Here is a 23,476-nt window from a genome sequence, read left to right on the forward strand (position 1 = left end):
TGTTACTATAGGAGGTTTTTCAAGGGGTATGGCACTATTGTTACTCCCTTGACTGAGTTAACCTCCAAGAAGCAACCCAAAAAGGTAATCTGGACCGAGGCTTGCCAGACAGCTTTTGATGCCCTGAAGGCAGCCATGTGCACGGCACCCATGCTGAAGGCACCTGACTTCTCTAAGGAATTTGACGTACAGACTGATGCTTCAGAGCATGGTGTGGGAGCAGTGTTGTCACAGCTAAATGAAGAGGGCCTAGACCAGCCGTAACCTTCATTAGCAGGAGGTTACTTCCCTAGGAACGTAGGTGAAGTGCAATTGAGTGTGAAGCTATTGCTGTGGTCTAGGCGCCGAAGAAGCTAAGACCCTACTTGTTTGGAACTCACTTCCGGGTTCAGACAGACCACAGGCCCCTAGGATGGTTAATGCATATGAGGGGTGAGAACCCAAAACTGTTGAGGTGGTCTATCTGCATACAGAAAATGGACTTTACCATGAAAATCGCCCTGGAACAGAACACGCCAAAGCTGATGGTCTGTCTAGATTCTTCCACCTAAGTAATGATAACTCCCATGAGGTTAAGTAGTTCTCCCCACTTTCTGCTGGGGGGGCAGGTGTTAGACCTGGCATCCTTGGCATGGTCTTTCCTGTCATTTTTGTCTCTGCTTCCTATGATTTGACTGTGTGCTGGATACTGTTTTTGCTGTTTTTGGTACTCTAGGCACTTTACCAGTGCTGACCAGTGCTAAAGTGCAAGTGCTCCCTGTGTAAATTGTATGTATAATTGGCTTTTCCATGATTGGCATATTTGATTTACTAGTAATCCCCTAGTAAAGTGCTGTAGAGATGCCCAGGGCCTGTAAATCATGGGCCTGCGGCACTGGTTGTGCCACCCCATGAGTAGCCCTGTAAACATGGCTCAGACCTGACACTGCAATGTCTGTGTGTGCAGTTTAACCTGCCAATTTGACCTGGCAAGTGTACCTACTTGCAGGCCCAAACCATCCCTTTTTACACATGTAAGGCACCCGTAAGGTAGGTCCTAGTTAGCCCCTTAGGCATGGTGCAGTGTATGTTAAAGGTGGGCCATGTACTTATGTGTATTACATGTCCTAATTGTGAAATACTGCCAAATTTGGTTTTCATTGTTGCAAGGTCTATATCTCTCATTTGTTAACATGGGGGCTGTCTTTAAATATCTTTTAAGTGTGGTTTCCCTTTGGGAGCAGATGGAGATATTGAGTTTGGGGTCTCTGAACTCACAATTGAAAAATACATATGTTGGTATTTTAGTAAAGTTGGTTTTTAGCTTGTCAGTTTGAAAATCCCACTTTTAGAAAGTGGGCATATTCTTGCTTAATCAATTCTGTGACTCTGCCTGCTTGTGTATTCTCTGTCTGGGTCAGATTGACACTTGAGCTGTTTGTGAATCCCCCACTAGACATTGACACAATGGGAGCTGGGGTGTAGCCTGCATATCCTGATGGGCCATCTGGGCTAGAGTGGAGGGAGGAGTGGTCACTCACACCTGAATGGGCTGTGCCTGCCCTCACACAATGCCGTCTCCAACCCCCTGGTGTGAGTCTGGAGCCAGGCCTGGGCAAGCCAGGAGCTTTTGAACAACAGAGACTTTCCTTTGAAGTTTGTCTATTTCAAAGGCATAAAGGAGTATAAATAGTAGACCCAAAATCCCAGATTTTCAGATTACTTCTGGAACTAAGAGGAACCTCAGCCAAGGAGAAGAGCTGAAGAGCTGGAGATGGAGTACTGCCACTTTGCCTGTGACTGTGCTTTGCTGGGTTGGCCTACAGTTGCTGCTTCTGCCTGAAAGAGGACAACAACTGGACTGGATGGTATATTCCTGCTTGTGAAGAATCGACAAGGCCTGGACTGAGCTTGCCTCCTGTTTTGAAGTCTCAGGGCCATCAAAAGACTTCCTCTGCCTGGACTTGGACTCTCTGCTGAGACTCCTGCCCTGGCAAGTGGTGCCCTATCTCATCCCTGGGCCCTTGAAAGATGAAGCTGGTAGAAAAAGTCTGGAATCCATGCACAGGACGCCGTGCGGGGAAAGTTTTGACGCACCACCTGTATCGTGACAGTAAACATTACGCAACCACTCGCAGCACAGTTTTTTCATCACCTTGCAGCTGGATCTCACACGCATCAATGCTGGGCATCAAACCATTGTGAACCTGTTCAGATCCAAGGTTCCCGGTCCAGAAATCGACGCATTGCTGTCTTGCAGGAGAGAAAAACGGCGAATCACCTATCCGAACAGAGAAGAAACAACGCATGGCTTTATTTTTAATGCAAACCAGGTACTTTGTGTAACAAAAACATTTCCATTGTTTTCTGTAACTTTACTTGTGTATGTTGGATTTTTGTCATTTTGGTCTTGTTTGATTTAGATAAATATTGGCTATTTTTCTAAACTGGTGTGGTGTCCATTTTGTAGTGTTTTCAGTGTATTACTGTGTGTGTAAGTACAAATACTTTACACATTGCCTCTGAGATAAGCCTGACTGCTTGTGCCAAGCTACCAAGGGGGTGAGCAGGGGTTACCCTGACTAAAGGGAGGGTACCTGCTTGGACAGAGTGCATACTCACTGCCAACCAGAGACCCGATTTCTAACACCCAGGATCGGTTAGAAAGCTGGTGGAAAAATAATACTTTAACTCTGGAATTATATGATGCAGCAGATTGACGATGAGCATCTGTGAAAGTTTATAAACCTAATTTTGATTAAATGCTGCATAATAGATCTTTAGTTAGATCATATCTTGGATGAGAACTGTAATACAAATGGGACAGAAGTTTCTAATTATGTGAGAGGTAACATTCAGGAATGTATTCAAAATGTACAGTAGGATGGAGAGGTGCATGTGGAGCTATGTAATCGATCTTACCAAGGCAATTCATCTGCTTCATCCTGGCTAATGTTTCATGAAAACCTGTTTTAGGTACTATTCAATGGGTGTATTTAAATGTCCTGTTTGACCATATGTCTGGGGTATTAACTAGTGGACTCGAAGTGCATCATGTCAATGCAGTTCATCGGTTCAGACAAAAAACAGGCAGTAAGCTGGGAATCCAGTAATAGTGATAATTTCTGGACAGGCATTTCTTCTCTATATCTGTAGCAAAATGTCAGATATTCTCACAGCTATCGGAAGTCATAATTGTGGTGGACTAATTTATTTAAATAGTCCACCACTACTAGCTAGGTTGTATAGCCATCTCATGGAGGAAGTTCTACAACAAGGTTCATTGATATAATTGTACATGGAAGACTGGGAGTGAGAAAGAGATATAACAAAACAGCTGGTTTCATATGCTGAGTCTTGGCCCAGCCCACCAGGAATGTCTTTCTACCAGTTATTTGCTTTGTCTCTGTCCTAGATGACCTGTAGCTGGAGAATCATGACACAGCTGAAGAGCTTGTTTTAGCAACTGTACATACATAAACACAGAGCTTTATATTTAAATTTGCATTTCTGTTTACATTTATGAGCATTTCCCATCTATAGTTTCAAAGGTTTAAGGCCTAATTACAAGTTTTGTCGATCTTGAGACCAACAAACTCTCACTGGCGGTCAGACTGCAGCACTCCTGGTGATCTGACAGCCAGATTGCGATCCTTGGATTATGATCCTGGTGGTCGGACTGCCAGAAGATCACAGCCACCGCTAGGATCATAGATCCTGACAGGTTGGCAGCAAATCGAAGTCGTGGACAGCCACAGTGGTGCCCATGGCAGCACCGCCGTGCTGATCATGACTTCACTTTCCGCCAATCTTTCCATGTTGGTTGCACTGCCATGAAAAGGCTGGCAGAAAGCCTTTGCTGGGTCCCCGTACTATTGTATGATTTGGAGGGGATTTTTCAAAATGTAATCTTTCCTATGCACTGGCTTACCTTTGAAAGGCATAAAGGCAGCCAAATCCCATGCGTAGTAACAAATGTTCAGCTATTTTATCTTCCTGCAAGTCTTCGGGTGAAAATGGTGCCTCAGTTGTGTTGGTAAGCCTAGTTCCCACAACAGGAAATGGCTGAAAATGCAACATGGATATGTCTAATTTTTCCACCGAAAGCTGACCCTCTTTTTCCAATGTGGGTAGCTCTAGATTTTGTTACCTAGCTCAGCTGGCACCTAGGTGAACCTAGCCAGCCTGTTGATTTCTGAATACTATACAGCTAGGGTTATCCAGGATGGCTGACTTGTGTGTATCTCACCATTTATTTTCCAGAATCCCCTTGCTGACCTCAAACTTTGACAAAAAAAAACACACTATTCCTCACATTTCTGTGATGGAAAGTTCTGGAATCTGTAGAGATCCACAAACTTCCTTCCACTCAGCATTCCCTCAAGTTTCTCAATAAAAATGGTACCTCACTTGTGTGACTAGGTCTATTGCCCACAATAGGAAATGGCCCAAAACACAACATGGATGCAGTGCATTTGTCGACTGAAAACTGCCCCTCTCTTTCCAAAGTGAGTAGCTGTAGATTGTGGACACTATCTCTGTTGGCACTTAGGGAAACATACCTAACTGAGACATCTAGGGGTATCCAGCGTGGGCTGACTTGCACGGCTCTCACTACATGTTTTTACCAAGAATCCCTGGCAAACTTCAAACTTTGACAAAAACACACATTTTCCTCAGATTTGTATGATGGAAAATTCTGGAGTCTTTGGGGTGCCCCAAACATCCTTCCACCCCCCATTTCTCAAAGTCTCCCAGTAACAATGACACCTCACTTGTGTGGCTAGACCTAGTGCCCTTGACAGGAAACTGCGCAAAACACAACATGAATGCACCACTTTTTTCCATAGAAGCCAACCCTCTTTTTCTGATGTGGGTAGCTCAAGATTTTGGACCCTAGCTCAGCTGGCACCTATGGAAACCTAGCCAACCTGTATATTTTTGAAAGCCAAAATCATAGGGGAATCCAGGATGCCATGACTTGTGCGGATACCATTAGGTTTTTTAATCCACAATGCCCTGCAAACTTCAATCCACGCATTTTTCTTATATTTCTGTGATGGAACTTCCAGAATCCACAGGGACCCACAAAATTCCTTCTGCCAGCATTGCCCCACCTGTGCTGATAAAAACGCTGCCCCATTTTTGTAGTTGGGTCTTTTGTTGCAAAAGGAACGGATCAAACCAAGGACAATGGGAGCCTTTGCGTGGAGACTCCTATTGACATTGGTTGTATCAGTTCCTGTCCCTGGCACTAGGCCCAGCCACACAAGTAGAGCAGAGTTGTTTTTGGCACAGTTAAGGCAATGCAGGGTGGTTAGGTATTTTGTGGATTCCTATAGATTCCATTAGGATACTGGGTGACTTCAGGCAAAGTTGGAGGTTTGAAGGTTCAGGTGATATTGCCTCATCTGCTCCTGGGGGGAAGAAAGACTTTGGTCCCCATTTATTTGTGGTGGGGGCATGTTAGGCCCATGGTGGACCGCCCCACCCCTCTGTTATAAAAAAAAAAATCCCTGGTTTATAATGAGCTTTCTGACAACCTGGTAGCAAATCAAGAGTAATAATCCCCATTTACCCTCCAGGGGGTCAGAAAGACTAGTGGTTGTTTAGGGGGTGGAGCAATAGCTATACCCATTTCTGGACAACCCCACACCTACACTAACACAAAAACAGTCCTGGGTGCCTAGTGGACTTTCTGCCCCTTTGGGGGAAAATTAGGGGCTATTGTCCCATCTGCCCTCCTGGAGGGACATACGACTGTGCAATAAAAAAAAAATACACCGGGGGAGCAAAAGCCCTTGCTCAACGGGTCACTCCTCCCCAGTGTCTAGTGCTGGATTCCTGTTTGCTGATCGCCCTCCTGTAGCAGACCCCAAGTAGGGATCCAGTAGAGAGAAATACCATTGAAAAGGGGAGATTCTGCACTTTCCAAGGGTAGTTCTCCCCTTGAAATAGGTATTTGGGGGCATGTGCTCAAGGGTCTGCGATATGCCCCGAGCACCAATGGAAATGAAAGTAAATGATCCGGTCAGATCATTTTTCTTTCACTTTCCCTCTAATGTCATCACTGCGCACAGCATGCCGATCATCATTACAGGGAAGGGAAATGTTCAGCCTTGGTTGCTGGGGAAGCTCTTCCCAGTAACCAAGTCTAAAAATATTAAAAAGAAATCCCTCTAGTGCCCTCACCAGAGGTATTTCCTGCCTCATGTGCAAGGATGGCTTGGAACCATCCTCAGCACAAGACCACCGGTGCTAAGGATGGCTTCAAGCCATCCTCCACAAAGAAGAGGTTTAAATATTAAATATGTTTTATTTTTAGATATTTTTCAACATTAAATTATATTTATGTATAATTTTACCTATTTTAAATAGTCTAATGTAACATTATTTTCTTTTGGGTCTCTATCTCCATTATTTTCTAAGGGAAAGTGTCACAGTATCAGTGGCATCTTTGATGCTAGAATTACTCCAGCTCTGGGCTAATGTTTTGAATGTTTTTTGGGCTGCAGTAATTTTAGAAGTGTCAGTTTATCAATAGTCAGTGGGACTTTTCTTTCTGGGTGAGTACATGTCTCTCTCTAAACACTTCCCTAACCATGCCTGAACCACTCCAGATGTAATTGACAATTTGTTGCAAATAAGCAATGGTGGCATGCTCAATCTGTTGTTTTCTTTCATTACAGTGTGTTAAGACATTGCTTTTCTATTGTGGAAGGAATCCTTTATTGAACAAACTCCAGTTACCATAGGAGCTCATACACTGCACATACACTGCACCACTGTAACCACTCTCTTTCTGCAGAAGAATCCTGCTACCTCAAGATTCTAATTTACTTCACACAGGATAATAAAGTACGGTGACCTAGAAAGCACAATACACTTCTGCAACATAGTATAAATCAACCATGAACTATTTTTTTACACCCTTAATACCACTACTTAACTACAACTACATCACTTTTCACAAATCACAAATCTAAACTAATAAGATTTCTGAAGTTTTGTTATAGAAAGATAATTATTAAACATAATCTTAATGAAGAAAAATACAATAATTAAAAAACATTAATCACATATGTAATCCTTCAATTTGGCAGGTTTGAGTAAGGTTCTGCCGAACATCCAAACTTCGTCAGCATGTGGATGTCTAGTTTCAATAGAACTAGGATGATGCTCAAGCTGAGGTCGTACAATCTTACACCAGACCTTATTCATCTTTGTCTTCTTCCATCATCCAATTAACTTTCCTATTTGCCTTCCCTTACACAATACATTAATCTCCAAGAAGTGGTCACTTCGCCCTAAGTAAATGCAAAATTACAGAATGGTTGAGACAACCTACTTTGCCCACTCTTTAGAACTCCAGATGTATTAATCTTCATTAGCATAAATATACTTTACGATATCCCCAAAGTTAATCCTCACAACTTTACTATTATGCTTCTTATCACAAGGTTTTGTAAATAGCTTGAGCCAACTCTATTTTTTCTTGATAACATCTGATGTCCACTCAACACTTTCAGGACTTAGGTATCCAACCAATATTATCCTTGGAAAAAGATGTCATACCCGTCATGAGCTGAAATGGACTATGAACAGTATTTGTACAAGCACACAGTCTTATAAATCCCAATTAGTGTGAAATAATCTAACTCTCCATTCTAAATTGTTGTCCTTCGCTAACTGAATGGAACCCTTATGTACACGGTTAAACCGTTTTATGGTCCCATTCAAAGGAAGATGGTAAACTGATGTAGTGTTGTGTTTAACAGAATTTATTTTCAAAAACATTTAAATGTTTCTGACATCAATTGTAGTCTAAGTCAATAACTTGAATTCCTGGGGAGGTGGTGGTCCCCGGGGCTGTGGGGAGAGGCCGATATGCCTCCCTCACACAAATCATTTTGCCGTGGTGAGGTGGTGGTCCCCAGGGCTGTGGGGGGCCAGGTACCCCAAGCATATTATTAGTTTAAATCCCCAGGGAGGTGGTGGTCCGCAGGGGCTGTGGCGGGCACACAGCCCCCCACACACAATATAAAGAAAGCCCTGGGAAGGTGGTGGTCCCTGTGGCTACAGGGGGTCCCAAATGGACCTCTATCTCTTTTTTACTCCTTGCCTGGGGAGGTGAAGGTCTCTGGGGCTTCGGACTGCTGCCTGAGCTCCCACACACAATATTTTCAATGCCCAGGGAGGTGGTGGTCCCTGCAGCTGTGAGGGGAGCTGGGTGACCCCCTGCAAGTCAATAACTTGAAGCCCCAGGGAGGTGGTGGTCCCGAGGACTGTGGTGGGAGGTCGACGGGCCTACCCCACACAAGTAAAGCATTTATCCCAGGGGCAGTGGTGGTCCCTGGGGTGCAGGGAGCTGTGGGTCCCCACATATATGACACAAATCACCCAGGGTAGGTGGTGGCCCCCCCACATTCTAAATTATGAATGCCCCCAGGACCTAGCCCACCCGGGGACTTATTGAAAAACAAGCATGGAAGTCAGCGCTTGTTTTTTTATTTTTTTGCAGCGAATTCGTGAATATCTCAATTTCTTGGCAAATGGTTAAAAAAAAAAGAAAAATTCCTAAGTGGTCAGGGTGTCCCTACCCTAACCCCATGTCTTTTTTTAACTTTTTACTGGGATGAATGCCAACACTTTTTAGTTGAAGTGTTGGCAGCCAATCAAAGCTGTGCAATTACCTGCACAAACTTGTTGTTTGGGCTGTAGGTGTGTCTAAAGGTCCTATGGGAATTAACATGGGAAATTAAACTTTGTTGATCCCCCACTTCTTCTCGGCCCCTGCTTGACACACTGTGATACTTTGTTTTGGAAATTGTTGTGATGATTCATCCCATATTTATTTTCCCCCTTATAGATCATAACTTTTTATTATTCCCCTAGCCATGGAGGTGCTTTTCTTTTGACTACGACCCAGCAGGTGCCTTTTTGCATGAATCATGTTGGGCCGGGTAGGGCTTAAATGAATGTAGGCTCAGTCTCGGACTCAACTGGGTCACACACTTTAAGTGATATGCGCATGTGCGGTTGGACAGAATCTTTTCTCTGCCCTGCCTGACGTGCACTTGAGGCCTTCTCTACCCACGCAATTTTGTTAATCAGGGGATCACAGCTGCAGCTCCTAGTCTTTTAGGGAGTACTGGGTTTGATTGACCCAAACAAACCTATCACTGCTCTGAGGCTGTTTGATAACATATACAGAAAGAGAGCAGCATTTGGATTGGCTCAAGAGATGCAGGCAGGCTTCTCTACTAATCAATTACACAAGAATCCCAGAGGAAGTTTGTGATCGGAGGAGAACAGGTCAGAGAAGAGTTAATAAGGCTTTCACAAAATGTATGCATGTTACCCTCAGGAGCTAAAAATAATTCGGAGCTCCTAGTTGTGTTACAGTTTGGCATTTATTGTTATCGCAATTGTTCATGTTGCGCGCACATTGTCTAATCCTTCTGTGTGCGCTGAGCCCAAACAAGATAACAACACTGCCCTTAACAAACAGCATCTGCTTAGTGTCCTGTTCGTTCAGGCAGTAAAGGTTACATTCCCTATGAGTTAAAAAATATCGAGTTATATTACATGTATCACAATATAAGTTAACAATCAAAGTTATTGTTGATTTATATAGTGAGAAATGTAAGATCACTTCTTTTTATGGTCGAGCCTCCATTGCATGCGCTCGCACATGCGTATCGCAGTGAGACGCTTTAGTGTTTAGAAAAGGGCTCGGAGCCCTGTCAATGTCACGTCAGTGTTTTTTATTAGTTCGTGGGCTTGCCTAATAAAATCTGCTTGCTTTCATTAGTCGAAGGCACGCATACATCATGCCTTTTCCGCTGGCTAGCCCTCCTCGAGCGCAGCGACCAAGTACAGAAAACATGCGAGGCTCGCTGTTTTCCATCGGGCTCGTGGACTTCTTTTTCTCTAATTTACGAGCACGATCTCGCTTGGCAGAAGTCGAGCGCTTTACATAGTTAATTTAACTTTTTCGGGTTATGTACATAAATGCACTTTTGCCCGATAGGTGAAAAGTCGGGTTAGGAGTTTACAACGCGATCAGTTCTAACATGAGCAAACGCGAAGCCCGTTGCACTGGAAATTTTTCCACTTGCTCCTCATCATTATTGTTTACAGATAAACTACGCAGTCCTGGAGTGTTCACAAACGTCATCGCTTCATCCTCATCCAAAAAGGAAAAAAAAAGCTCTTTAATGTTTGTTGTTTATTGAAGCGAGGAAGTTAGCGAATATGCCTAGGATGTAAACACGTATCTGTAAAAGGCAGAGAAAGGGGCTCCTATGTGGTGGTGAGTCTGTGAGGCAGGCATCAGTCCTGGGAATTGCATTCTGAATGCCCAGTGTTGCGCTGAGAACAGACATGCATGGTGCTTGTGTTTTTTAAATCTTTAATGTAGCCTGGCAGCGACCCCGAATTTGTCATTCAGGGGCGAAGATGTAGTTATTGTTCACTCCCTCGTGCACTTTATGCCCACAGGCAGCCAGCAAAGCAGGCAGACACTTCTAATTGGGTTACAAGCGACGGTACTGCGCCATAGCAAAACACATTTCTATAATTTGCATTTTTGTTAATTTGTGATTTTTGTGTGCACGACACGCAGCATGAAACAACAGTTGCTTGTAGCCTAGATGAAACTGTTGTTTGCTGAAGTCTGGCACTTCCGAGTGCTGCTTTGATTACAGCTTTTTTCACCCTTTCAAACTGCGCGCAGTCACAATTCAAACCATTTGTCAGGACAATCACAGCCAGGTAAGTGATGGCTGCATTTGATGGCATGACCAATGGAAATGATGACTTAGCATATAGGCTCAGGCAGTACAGTAAAGTTTCAGTCTTGCCTTTGTGCATGTTGCTCTTGTGACCATCGGGTAAGTGCAGGTTCGATTCTGGCCTAATGCACACATTTAATGCAGTAAGATGTAGGGTAGTTTTTAATGTGTTTAAAAAATAAAGGACTACATGCTAACAGTAGCTTTATAAACGTTCCAGCTTTGACAAATTTGTTTTCAAATAAATCAAATCAAATCATTAACATTTATAAAGTGCGCTACTCACCCGTGCGGGTCTCAAGGCGCTAGGGGGAAGGGGGTTACTGCTGCTCGAAGAGCCAGGTCTTGAGGAGTCTCCGGAATGCGGAGTGGTCCTGGGTGGTCCTGAGGCTGGTGGGGAGGGTGTTCCAGGTCTTGGCTGCCAGGTAGGAGAAAGACCTCCCACCCGCCGTGGAGCGGCGAATTCGAGGGACGGCAGCGAGCGCCATTTACCCACTCTTCTTGGAGGAGAAAACTCCCCCAAACCACTCTTATATCAGTCAGACTCCCTTACTTATAACATAACACTCATCCCCAAATTTTACACCCACCACTTTCAAATGCCACCAGCCACCAGCCACCAACTCAGGCTACAGTAAAAATTGTTGAATGGAATTGCACCAAATTTGGCAGGAAGTGCTTTTGTGCTTGTCCTTTTTGTGATTTGGTGTTAATCCGTTCAGCCATTTTTGAGAAATTAAGATTCACAAATAATTGTATATTTTGGCAGCAGAGCTCGCAACAGTGTCGGAGACTCTCATGAGATCACCAGTTTAAAAAAAGGGCACTCTGATTGGCCCAATGACATTTATTTTCCTCGGGCCATTTCCCTCCCATGGGAGTCTGACTCCGGGAGACCTAGCACTCTGATTTGCTGTGACCAACATGACAAAAATGTTAAGGGCAGCCATTACAGAACTCAGGCCCATATTTGTACTTTTTTTACACCGCGTTTGCGTCATTGTTTGACACAAAGCGGCGCATACTTAGAAAATATCATTGTATTTTGTAAGTTTGCGCCGCTTTTGCGTCAAACAATGATGCAAATGCGGCGCTAAATAAGTATAAATACAAGCCTCAGGGTCTTAGTCCCCTGAGCTGGTATTCTAAACAAAAAAGAGAGAGGGGGCAGAGTAGGGATATCTTGATCCCCTAAGCACAATGGAGGCCCCTTTGGGGCCACAAAATAAAACAAATGGAAAAAAATGCTGCAAACTCGTGAGGCTCTCAGGAAATTAAAAAATGGCAGCTGGGCTGCATTTATTTATTATAAGCCCTTGGGAGCCTACCCTTGGGCCAAACAATTTGTATGGCGATGGGGGACACGTGGCCCCACTCCTCGAGCCATTAGAGGTCCTGTGAAGCCAACCTGCAGGACCGATCTTATCATTTAGGGAGAGGGAGGCCACACAAACCCCTAACTGAGCCTCTATAGGCCCTGGGTAGCTCACCCCAGAGCCAGCTCAACTGCCATGTCCTGGGATACCCACCACAAGGACATAGCTGATTCTCGGTCTGCAACAGTGTGGGCAGGGAAACCTGTGTTTGCTCTCGCTTGGGAGGCGAGCATCATCATGTCTGCTCCTAGCGGGTGGAAGTTTCAAATATTCTCCCTCCCACCTGGATCAGACTTTAGATTTGTTTCCCTGTTGCCTGGGCTGACACAAAGGGGCCATTTGTGGCTGCAGATTCAAGGTCAGGAAGGGGGCTGGGGAGCCAAACTAGTCTTCAAGGGTAGAAGGATAGATAGTACAGGGACCAGGCCCACCCCTACTTCCTGCACCTCCAGCCAGATTGGAGACTCTCTAATTAGATTAGATGAGGGGCTAGAAGGGGAGTGTAAAGAATAGTTAGCCACACCTGTGGCTTGGGTTAGCTAGACCTCAATCTCCAGGAGAGATTTAATACATTTTTATTCTGTATCACAATGTGCACTCTGGGACAAACATGTGCCACACTTCCCAGGAAGTGGTCAACAAAGAGTGTGGCAACTCAAACCCCATTAGTTTGGTGTGCTCCCTTCTTTGCCAGCCTATAATGAGGAATAAATATGGGAGAGTCGCACAGCACCTCAGATCTCTGCTTGAGGAAATCTGAAGAAGGACAGCAATGCTGAACCCCTCAGCAGCACAAGAGAGGACTGCACTCATAAGTACTACACCTGCTGCACACTCTGGGTTTCACAACAAAAGAACTTTGTCTTGCTTCCAAGATTAAGAAGTGGACTCCCTGCAAGTAACAGGTATAAAAGAGCTACAAGAAGTCACCTGCACCAACTCCACCAAAAAAAGGCAAGATGACCAGCATCTAGTGGACTTTTAAGGGTTTGACCACCAGGTGCATTGTGGGAAATATAGCCCCAACTATCCAAGGAGCAACTCAGAGCTTCTTGCAGCTTGGCTGGTGTTGTGGACTCATCAAGACCCCAAAAAGACCTTCTGTAAGAAGATCCAGAAGTTTGTAGACTTTTGGATCATTTTTGGAAAAAAAGCCCCATTAGGTGATAGACCCGCCAACGAGAGTCAAGCCTTTAATGTTGAACCGCGACCTGGCCTAAATTTCAGGCTTGCTTCGCTGAAACTCCAGAGCTGTTCACTGTTGACTTTGAGAACCAAGACCTCTAGGATTTCACTGAGGCTGAAACAAGTAGCCCTGCCGAGGATCATCACTTGATGTGAAGGGAAAAAGAAACAGAACAATGACTTAGGGCCTGATTACGAGTCTGTAGGTCTCTCGGTGGCAGTCGGACCACTGCGGCGGACTGATGACCACATTATGACCCTGGTAGTCTGACCACCAGGGGACTGCCGTCTGTGCCAGGATCTCTGACCCCATCAGGCTGACGGCAGTCTTGGTTGTGATCAGCCAGGGTAGTGCTGAAGTCAGGGCTACCCTGCTGATTACAACCAGGTTGTGACATTGTGACATTGTCATGGACAGTGCAGGGGCCCCCCTCCCCAGGCACTGTCGGAATGTGCGCTGTCTGCTGAGCAGACAGTGTGCATTCTGAGGGTGCTGGTCGGCCCCCCTGTGTGACGGCATTGATCTCAGCTCTATGTAGAGCCAAGTAAAATGCCTCTGCAAGTTTTCCACTGGGCTGACCTGCAGAAACCTTGGTTCTGCCAGTCAGCCTAGTAGAAAGCCCGTAATAGGGCAGGTGGGTAGACCACATGGCCCACGGCCTGGGCGGATACCATTTGTCAAGTATTGGGAAGTGGAAGAAGTGACCTTACTGCAACTCCCAGGAGACACTGTTTTTATGACTCCAAACACGAGCCCAGTGCTCACTTGCATTTATACCACTGTTTGTTAACTCTCAACTGAAGTGTACTCACCTAGGAGTGAGCAATATACAGATCATGCTCAACTCAGAGACATGTCTGTCTACCTAGCTCCATCTTGACCCACTAACCCAAGATGAAACTCTTGAGGATAGGAATGACACCTAACCAATTATGTACAACAATTATTCATAAGTCCTCAAGCTGCATCACCAGATTTGTATTGGCAGCAAACACATTGACACAGCACTGTGCATGTGATGACCCCAGTCACATGTACAACAAAGCCCTGTGTTTACTGCATCCCAATCAACTAGGCCTTCAAATGGTCAAATCCATATGTTGCATCCCTATTGTGTTGGGCTCACTGGTGGTAAAATGTAATTTTCATTCCATGCATCTCATGACCTGCTTGAGTCAAATAGTTTACACAAGCTTCACACATGTCTTGTCAAATGCCCCAATACCATGGTAACATGGCACCATATGCTAAGCTACAACTTAAGAATATTCATTGTCTCAGCTTACTGTAACATAAAACCTTTGGAGATAGATGTCAATGGACACAAAATTTGACATAAATCAAAATACATAGGCCCTCATTACAACCCTGGTGGTCGGTGATAAAGTGGTGGTAATACCGCCAACAGGTGGAGACACAGGGAAGAACCACACCGCCATGGAGCCTGAACTTCAGATATTCCCGATGATTCTCTATGTCCTGCTCCACCACGAACACCAACAATGGCGAAGACGACCACAGTGAGTACAGCCGCCTAGCACACAGGGAAGGGAGGGAGGAAAAAGAGAGTCACACACACACGCCACACACACACCCCCACCCCCAACACTATACACACAATCAGATACTGTAAGAAAACATATTTACCCCGTACCCACAGGAATAATGCAAGGACAACAAGAATAAATGAAAGTGAGTGTAATAATATAAATACAGCAAAAATACAAACATCCAATCTAAAAGTATATACATATGTACAATTCAAGGGACACTGCCCAGTCCTCAACATCCCTGGGCCACAGGGCCACATGACAAAGTCCAATGCCCCACTTGTCTCCTGCACCAATACAGAGAGAACACTGCAGGGGCATCAGTTGGAAAATAGTCAGGCACCTCAGGGGGCGGGGAATGGGGGGGCACCTCAGCCGGCAGATGGAACAACACCACTGCTCCTGGAGCAACATGCCCATTTCTCTGTCCTGGGGAGTGCAAGGCCACAGTCTCTCAAGTGGGTGACTTGCCCACTGGATCTGGAGGGGCCAAAATGCCCTGTACTTGGTCCTGGGGAGTGCAAGACCACAGTCTCTCAAGTGGGTGACTTGCCCACTGGTTCTGGAGGGGGCAACATGCCCTTGTGCTTGGTCCTGGGTAGTGCAAGACCACAGTCTCTCAAGTGGGTGACTTGCTCACGGGTTCTGGAGGGGGTAACTTGCCCTATGCTTGGTCCTGGGGAGTGCAAGGCCACAGTCTCTCAAGTGGGTGACTTGCCCACTGGCTCTGGAGGGGGCAACATGCCCTGTGCTTAGTCCTGTGCAGTGCAGGGCAACAGTCTCTCAAGTAGGTGACTTGCCCACTGGTTCTGGAGGGGACATTGTGCCCTGTGATTTTCATCCTGGGGAGGATGGGGTGAGTGGGTGGCTTCCCCACTGGTTCTTGAGGGGGCATTGTGCCCCGTGATGCAGGTCTTATGGAGTGCAAGATCACAGCTTCTCAGCTGGGTGTCATACCCACTGGATTTGCAGGGGGCAGGCCGCACAACAGCCCAATGAGGCAGGTCTAAAGAATGGACAAGGGCGTTGACAGCTACTCAGTGGTGGCAGTGGTGGTGCTGCTGCTGGTGGTGGTAGTGGTGGGGGGATGTTCGAGTCCATCCCCAGCAGCCTCAGATGGCTGCCAACTGTTGCTGGTGGTAGTTGTGGGGGGAAGCTGCTGCCCATCCCCTGCAGCCTCGGACAGCTGCACAACCATGGTTGGTGGTGGCGGCTCCGACTGAGTCCCAGCACCAGGCCCCTTGTCCTTCCTGCCTGTTGGTGCAGGCCCCTTGTCACTCTGGCCTGCTGGTGCAGGCCCCTTGTCCTTCCTGGCAGCAGCTGGGGATGGCTCCTTTCCCTTCCTGGCAGCAGCTGGGGATGGCTCCTTGCCCTTCCTGGCAGGAGCTGGGGATGGCTCCTTGTCCTTCCTGGCAGCAGCTGGGGATGGCACCTTGCCCTTTCTGGCAGCAGCTGGGGAGGGCTCCTTGCCCCTCAGGGCAGCACTTGGGGCAGGCACCTTTTCTGTGAGACTGCCTGGTGCCCTGGATCCTTTACCACCATGAGTTGCTGTGGACACTACTGTGCCCGTGGACTGGGTGGCTGAGGTGCTTGCCTGGGTTTTAGCCACCCTGGCCAGAAGGGAAGAGGGGGCGAGGGAAGCGATCAATGGTGGAGATGAAAAGCTGCTTCGGGACATTGGGGTGGGAAGAGGGAAAAGGTTTAGGAGTGGAGGAAGAAGGAGTGGTTGTAGGAGGTTTCTGTCTGCTGTGTTTGGGTACAGGTGCAGGGGCTGGATTCTGTTGTGAGGTGGATGGCTGTTGGGTGTTTGAGTGCTTGCGTTTCTGTATCTTGGGAGGGTGGAGGACAGACACAGTAGGAGAGGACATAGGGGAACGTGTGCATGGCTGTTGGGGTGATGTCTGCAAGTGAGGTGTGTGTTCTGATAGGTGTGCTAGTGATGCCGGCAGTGGATGAGAATGTATTGCATGCAGGTGTGAATGTGGACGGAACTGGGAGGGAGGTGGAGGAGGGGGACACAGTGGAGGCAGTGGATGTTGGATTGTCTGCATCTGGATGGTGTTTGTGTGAGTGCCTGTGGAATGAGGTGTGGTGCTTGTGTTTACCTGTGCCACTTTTGGGTGTTGTCTTGTGTACATGTTCGTCTGTATGTGTGCTGGGGATAGGTTGGGGTTGAGGGGAATGGGACTGGGAAGAGGAAGTTGGAGGGGGAGGGTGGAAACAGGTACAATGGCTGCCATCAGAGAGGAGGCCAGAGCCTGGATTGATCTCTGTTGGGCCACCACGCCCTCCAGAAATGCATTGGTCTGTTGCATTTGAGCTGCCAGCCCCTGGATGGCACTCTCAATGTTTGACTGCCAAAAAAGAGATGGATCTCAGGAGGTCAAAAGCCTCCTCACTCAGGGCAGCAGGGCTCACTGGGGCAGGGCGAAGGAGATGCCCACCCTCCTGGGTAAGTGGGCACGGGCAACTCAATGAGGGGCTGCTGGGAGGGCAGTGCTGGTACGGGTGGTGGCTGTACCTGTTGCTGGGGTGGGCACAGTGATGTCCGTCACCACCAGGGAGCTTCCATCGGAGGAGGTATCTATGTCCGAACCGTTCCCTCCAGTCTCCGCCGTGGTGCTCCGCTAACCCTCCGTCTCAACGGTGCTCTCAGCGTCGATGGACTCTGGATCCTGGGTCCTGTGGGATGCAGCTCCCTCTGTCACCGGTGCCTCTGCTCCTCCGCCAGATGATGCTGATGCACATAAGGACAGGGTGACAAAACAAGAAAGGGGGGGAGACAAAGGATACACTGGGTCAATGGCTGCACCAAGACCACTGTTGTCCTACACAGCACCCTCACACACAGGGAACAGGCCTACTGACAATGCAATTCACTACCAGTTACAATGCTAGTCACCGGGGCATGGGGAGGGACACATACCGCCAACTGCAGCATACCTGGGACCCACACAGCCCTGCCCAGTAGTGGATGCCTACAGGCTAGGTAGCAGGAATATCACGTCAGAACCCTGCCCAAAATAGGACCTACTCTGCAATGTCAGGGCTGGCCTAGGGTCACACACAGATACACATCCCCCACCCAGATACCACCCCTCCAGGCGTAAGTAGTAATGATGGGCACTGTACTCACCCCCTTGTGGCTGCTGTGATGCACTCAAGCGCCCATCCAGCTCTGGATAGGCCACCGCCAGTATGTGGACCACCAGAGGGGTCTGGGTTCGACGGGCACCCCTTCCTCACAGCTGGGCCTCCGCGGTCTTCTGTGCCCAGCGTATCAGGTCCTCCCACCATTTGCAACAGTGGGTGCTCTGCCTGCCATAGACCCCCAGGGTCCGCACCTCCTTGGTGATGGTATGCCATATACCCTTCTTTTGATGGGCGCTGACCTGCAGATGAAATACACATAGGGAAAGGTATTATTCAGACCGTCCTTTCTGTTACACTTATGGCCCACCATACCCCTTCCCATCCCCATTTGCACAGACATGGCCAACCAGCACACAAGCAGCCCGCCGCCCAGGGGACATCCACCAACCTCACCCCCCACGAGGCCTTCACACACACCAATCCATGCATTCATGCCCCACACATCGTGCTCACAGTGTACTCACCTGTTGGTCTAGAGGCCCATACACCAGTCCGTACTGGGGTAGGACCCCATCCACCAGTCTCTCCAACTCCGCTGAGGTGAAGGCAGGGGCCGTTTCCCCAGTCACATGTGTAGTGGTAGGTCCCAGACACAGGTCACAGCAGCACATGCAGTGTATATTCTCTCCTGTTGAAGGTCAGGTAGCAAGTAATGAACAAATAGAAAATGGCGGTGACGTCCGCCACAGTCCATACCGTCACCACCGGAGTACATCACCATTGGTCACTGTACCCCATAGGGCTCAATATTATCCAATGAGGCATTGCATGGTGGTTGCTGACCGCCTCCTGCAATGCCGCACAACGTCAGTGGAATTAACTCACTTGCACCTGTCCCTCCACACAGGACAGCTGGGTGCCATTTCGGGGGGGGTGCAGGCCCTGGAATATAACTGCGTCACAGTTCCCAATTGGACATACAGGACACATGCCACTTATACATTTCAAATTAACATCATGCATTGTACGGTTGTGGCTACAATGTACAGTTTGTGAACGGCTCCTCACTTTTTTGCCCCATAGAATGCTATCGCTGTGGATGAATAGGAGATGGAGACATACTCCCGAGTACAGACCCTGGTGGATTTGGCCACAATGGAGGACAGGCACATTATCATCACCTACAGACTTGACAGGGCCACAATCACAGAGCTGTGTGACCAACTGGAGCCCGACCTGATATCTGCTATCTGTCAACCCACTGGGATCCCCCCTATTGTGCAAGTCCTGTCTGTGCTCCATTTCTTGGCAACTGGCTCTTTCCAAGTGATAGTGGGCTTGGCAGCAGGAATGTCACAGCCAATGTTTTCAATAGTGATGACAAGAGTGCTGGCTGGCCTGATTAAACATATGTGCAGCAACATTGTTTCCCCCCAGGTGGAGGATTTTCCCCCACTGAAGGCTGACTTCTATGCAATGGGACATATGCCCAACATCATTGAGGCAATTGATGGCACACATATTGCATTTGTCTCCCCCTGGCAAAATTAACAGGTGTACAGAAATCAAAAGAGTTTTCACTCCATGAATGTCCAGATGGTGTGCCTGTCAGACCAGTACATCTCCCACGTCAATGCTAAGTATCCTGGGTCGTTGCATGATGCCTTTATCCTGATAAATAGCAGCATCCCAAATGTGATGGGCCAACTACAGAGGCACAGGGTGTGGCTAATAGGTGAACCCTGGTTCCCACCCAGTGGATGTTGGTATATGGGTATGGTGTGGGCCATATGGGATAGTGTGTGGCTAAATGGTGTCCCTCGATATTTGCAGGTGACTCAGGTTACCCCAGGTTACCCCAACCTATCATGGCTACTGACCCCTGTGAGAAATCCCAGGACAAGGGTAGAGGAACGTTACAATGAGGCACATGGGCGAACAAGAAGCGAACATTGAACGTACCTTTGGCCTCCTGAAGGCCAGGTTTCGTGCCTCTATCTGACAGGTGGGCCCCTGTGCTACTCACCCAAGAAGGTCTGCTAGATAATCATGGCATGCTGCATGTTGCACAACCTTGCCTTGAGACGCCAAGTGCCTTTTCTGCAGGAGGAGGAGGCTGGAGATGGCTTTGTGGCAGCAGTGTACCCTATGGACAGTGAAGATGAGGAGGCACAAGATGAGGATGAGGACAACAGAACTGCAGTGATTCGACAACACTTCCAATGACTCACATGGAAGACAGTGTAACTTCACATTTCATTGTCATTTTTTTGTTTCACATTGTCACTGGCAAGCTGTGATTTCCCACTTCTATGCCTATTCACTGTACCCTTTGGCAACTCTTTTTGAAGATGTTGGTGCCACACTATAATTCCTGGTGTGTACACTGCAGCCAACTACAGGTCTATCCAATGTGAACATTACTGTACAGTTGAATTGTAATTTTTTAACCTTGTTAAATGAATACATCCTTCAATCATTGTGAGAAGGTAGCCTCTATCTAGCATTGTTACCCCCACTTTTGGCCTGTTTGTGAGTATATGTCAGTGTGTTTTTACTATCTCACTGAGATCCTGCTAGCCAGGACCCCAGTGCTCATAGTGAAAACCCTATTTGTCAGTGCGTTTTGCCTGTCTCACTGGGATCCTGCTAGCCAGGACCCCAGTGCTCATAGTTTGTGGCCTAAATGTGTATGCATGTGGAGTGCCTAACTGTGTCACTGAGGATCTGCTAATCAGAACCTCAGTGCTCATGCTCTCCCCGCCTTTAAATTTGTCACTCTAGGCTAGTGACTACTTTTACCAATTTCAATTGGCATACTGGAACACCCTTATAATTCCCTAGTAAATGGTATCTAGGTACCCTGGGGATTAGGGTTCCAGGAGATCCCTATGGGCTGCAGCATTTCTTTTGCCACCCATAGGGAGCTCAGACAAACCTTCACACAGGACTGCCACTGCAGCCTTGAGTGACATATCGCACACGTTATTTCACAGCCATTTTCACTGCACTTAAGTAACTTACAAGTCACCTATATGTCTAACCTTCACTTGCGGAAGGTTAGGTGCAAAGTTACTTAGTGTGAGGGCACCCTTGCACTAGCAAAGGTGCCCCCACATAGTTCAGGGCCATTTCCCCGGACTGCCCAGTGGTCCAACTGTCCAAATTTGGAGGAGGAAAGTCCTTGCCTCCCTTCTCCAGACAGTAATCCTGTGCACCGCGAAAACTGCAGCCTCAAGTGCTTCTGTGCACATTTTCAAGAAATCCTGCATGTACAGCTGAGCCTACATCCCCAGCACTCTGCCCTGCGATGCTCAGCTCCCTGAGTTGATCTCCAGTGTTGTGGGACCTCCTTCTGCAGTGTTGAGACGACTACCATGTTCAGACTTCTTGAACCCATGTTCAAGGACTTTTGTGGGTGCTCCCTGCTTGTGCCTGGCTCTCTACATTGCTGAGGGCCCCCTCTGTCTCGTCACCCAAGTGGCAACATCTTGGTCCTTCCTGGGCCCAGGCAGCACCCTTTTTCTCTAACTGCGACTCTTGCAGCTAGCAAGGCTTGTTTGTGGTATTTTGCCAAGGAAACAACTCTGCATCCTCCAGCATGCCGTGGGACATCTTCTGCACAAAGGAGAAGTACCTAGCACTTTTCATCATTGCAGAATCTTCAGCTTCTTCCATCCAGAAGCAGCTATTTTGCACTTTGATCCGGGGTTTAGTGGGCTCCTGCCCCCCTGGACACTTTCGCAACTCGTGGACTTGTTCCCCTTCCTTTGCAGGTCCTCAGGTCCAGGAATCCGTCTTCAGTGCTTTGCAGTCTGTTGTGGTCTTTGCAAAATACCTTATCACGACTTTAGTGTGTTTCTGGGGAAATAGTAGTACTTTACTCCTACTTTCCAGGGTCTTGGTGTGTGGTATCTTGGACATCCTTAGTGTTTTCTTACACTCCCAGCAACCCTCTACACACTACACTACCCTAAGGGTCCATTCGTGGTTCGCATTCCACTTTCTTAGTATATGGTTTGTGTTGACCCAAGGCCTATTGCATCCCATTGCATTCTACAGTGTTTGCACTACTTTCTGACTGTTTTACTTACCTGATTTTGGTTTGTGTGTATATTTTGTGTATTTTACTTACCTCCTAAGGGAGTATATCCTCTAAGATATTTTTGGCACATTGTCACTAAAATAAAGTACCTTTATTTTTAGTAACCCTGAGTGTTGTCTTTCTTATGATATAGTACCTGTATGATGTAAGTGGTATGGTAGGAGCTTTGCATGTCTCCTAGTTCAGCCTTGGCTGCTCTGCTATGGCTACCTCTATCAGCCTAAGCTGCTAGAACACTACTAATCTACTAATAAGGGATAACTGGACCTGGCACAAGGTGTAAGTACCATTGGTACCCACTATAAGCCAGGACATCTTCCTACGATCATTTCACATACTCCATACTTGTATTTTTTCAAAGTGTGTTTATTGAAGTGCTAAGAAGAAGAGGGGCAAGTGCAATGGGATGGGGTGATGATAGAGGAAAGTCCACGGTATTGTTCCAGTCTGTTTGTAGCACAGGTGATTAGTCTAAGGGGACACAGGAAGGGGAGAAATGGCAGTTCAAGGGGGACAGGGTGACAGAGTGGGACACAAGGGTGACAATCAGGAATCAGGAAAGTATAATTTCCTGGCGATGGTCTTGGCAATAGTCTCTGGGTTCTGCCTCGATTGCAGGGAACGTTTAAGGGGTGGTTCTCTTTCTCCAGGGGGAGGGGTGCTGGTGGCCTGTTGCTCACTAGCAGCAGCGGAGGTGGATGGCAGTTCAGATGTCTGGCTAGTGGCAGGGGCCCGCTGTTGTGTGACTGCCTCCCTCATAATATTTGCCATGTCTCCACTCCTGCAATGGAGACCAGGGTGGTGTTAATGGCCTGCAAGTCCTCAGTGATCCCCTGGTATTGTCCCTCCTGCAGCCGCCTGTTCTCCTGCACGTTGTCCAGGATCTGGCCCAGCGTGTCCTGGGAATGTTGGTAGGGTCCCAGGATCTCTATGAGTGCCTCCTGGAGAGTCGGTTCCCCGGACCTGTCCTCCCCCCGTCGCACCGCAGTCCTCCAAGTTTACCTTCTGTCCTGTGCCTCTGTCCCCTGAACCGTGTGCCCACTGCCACTGACCCCAGGTCCCTTATTGTCTTGGGTATAAGGTGTGCCCTGGGGTCCCTGTAGTGGTGGACACACTGCTGATTGACGTGTCCTGGGGACAGAGGTATGGGTACGCTGGTTGGGTGCTTTGGTGGTGTGTCCTGAGGGTGGAGGCTCTGTGGTGGTGTGTGACTGGGCCTGGGTAACCGACTGTCCAGAGGTCTCTGATGGGCCAGGTTGGTCATCCAGATCCAGACGACCAGAGTTGCTGTCATCACTGTGGACCTCTTCTGGGGGGACTGGATTGTGCTGGCACGTCTCTCCACTGACATTGGCTGGGATACCTGTGAGGATGTAAACGCAGTGTTATTG

This window comes from Pleurodeles waltl, chromosome 8 (genome assembly GCF_031143425.1).
Source record: "Pleurodeles waltl isolate 20211129_DDA chromosome 8, aPleWal1.hap1.20221129, whole genome shotgun sequence".
NCBI lineage: Eukaryota > Metazoa > Chordata > Amphibia > Caudata > Salamandridae > Pleurodeles > Pleurodeles waltl.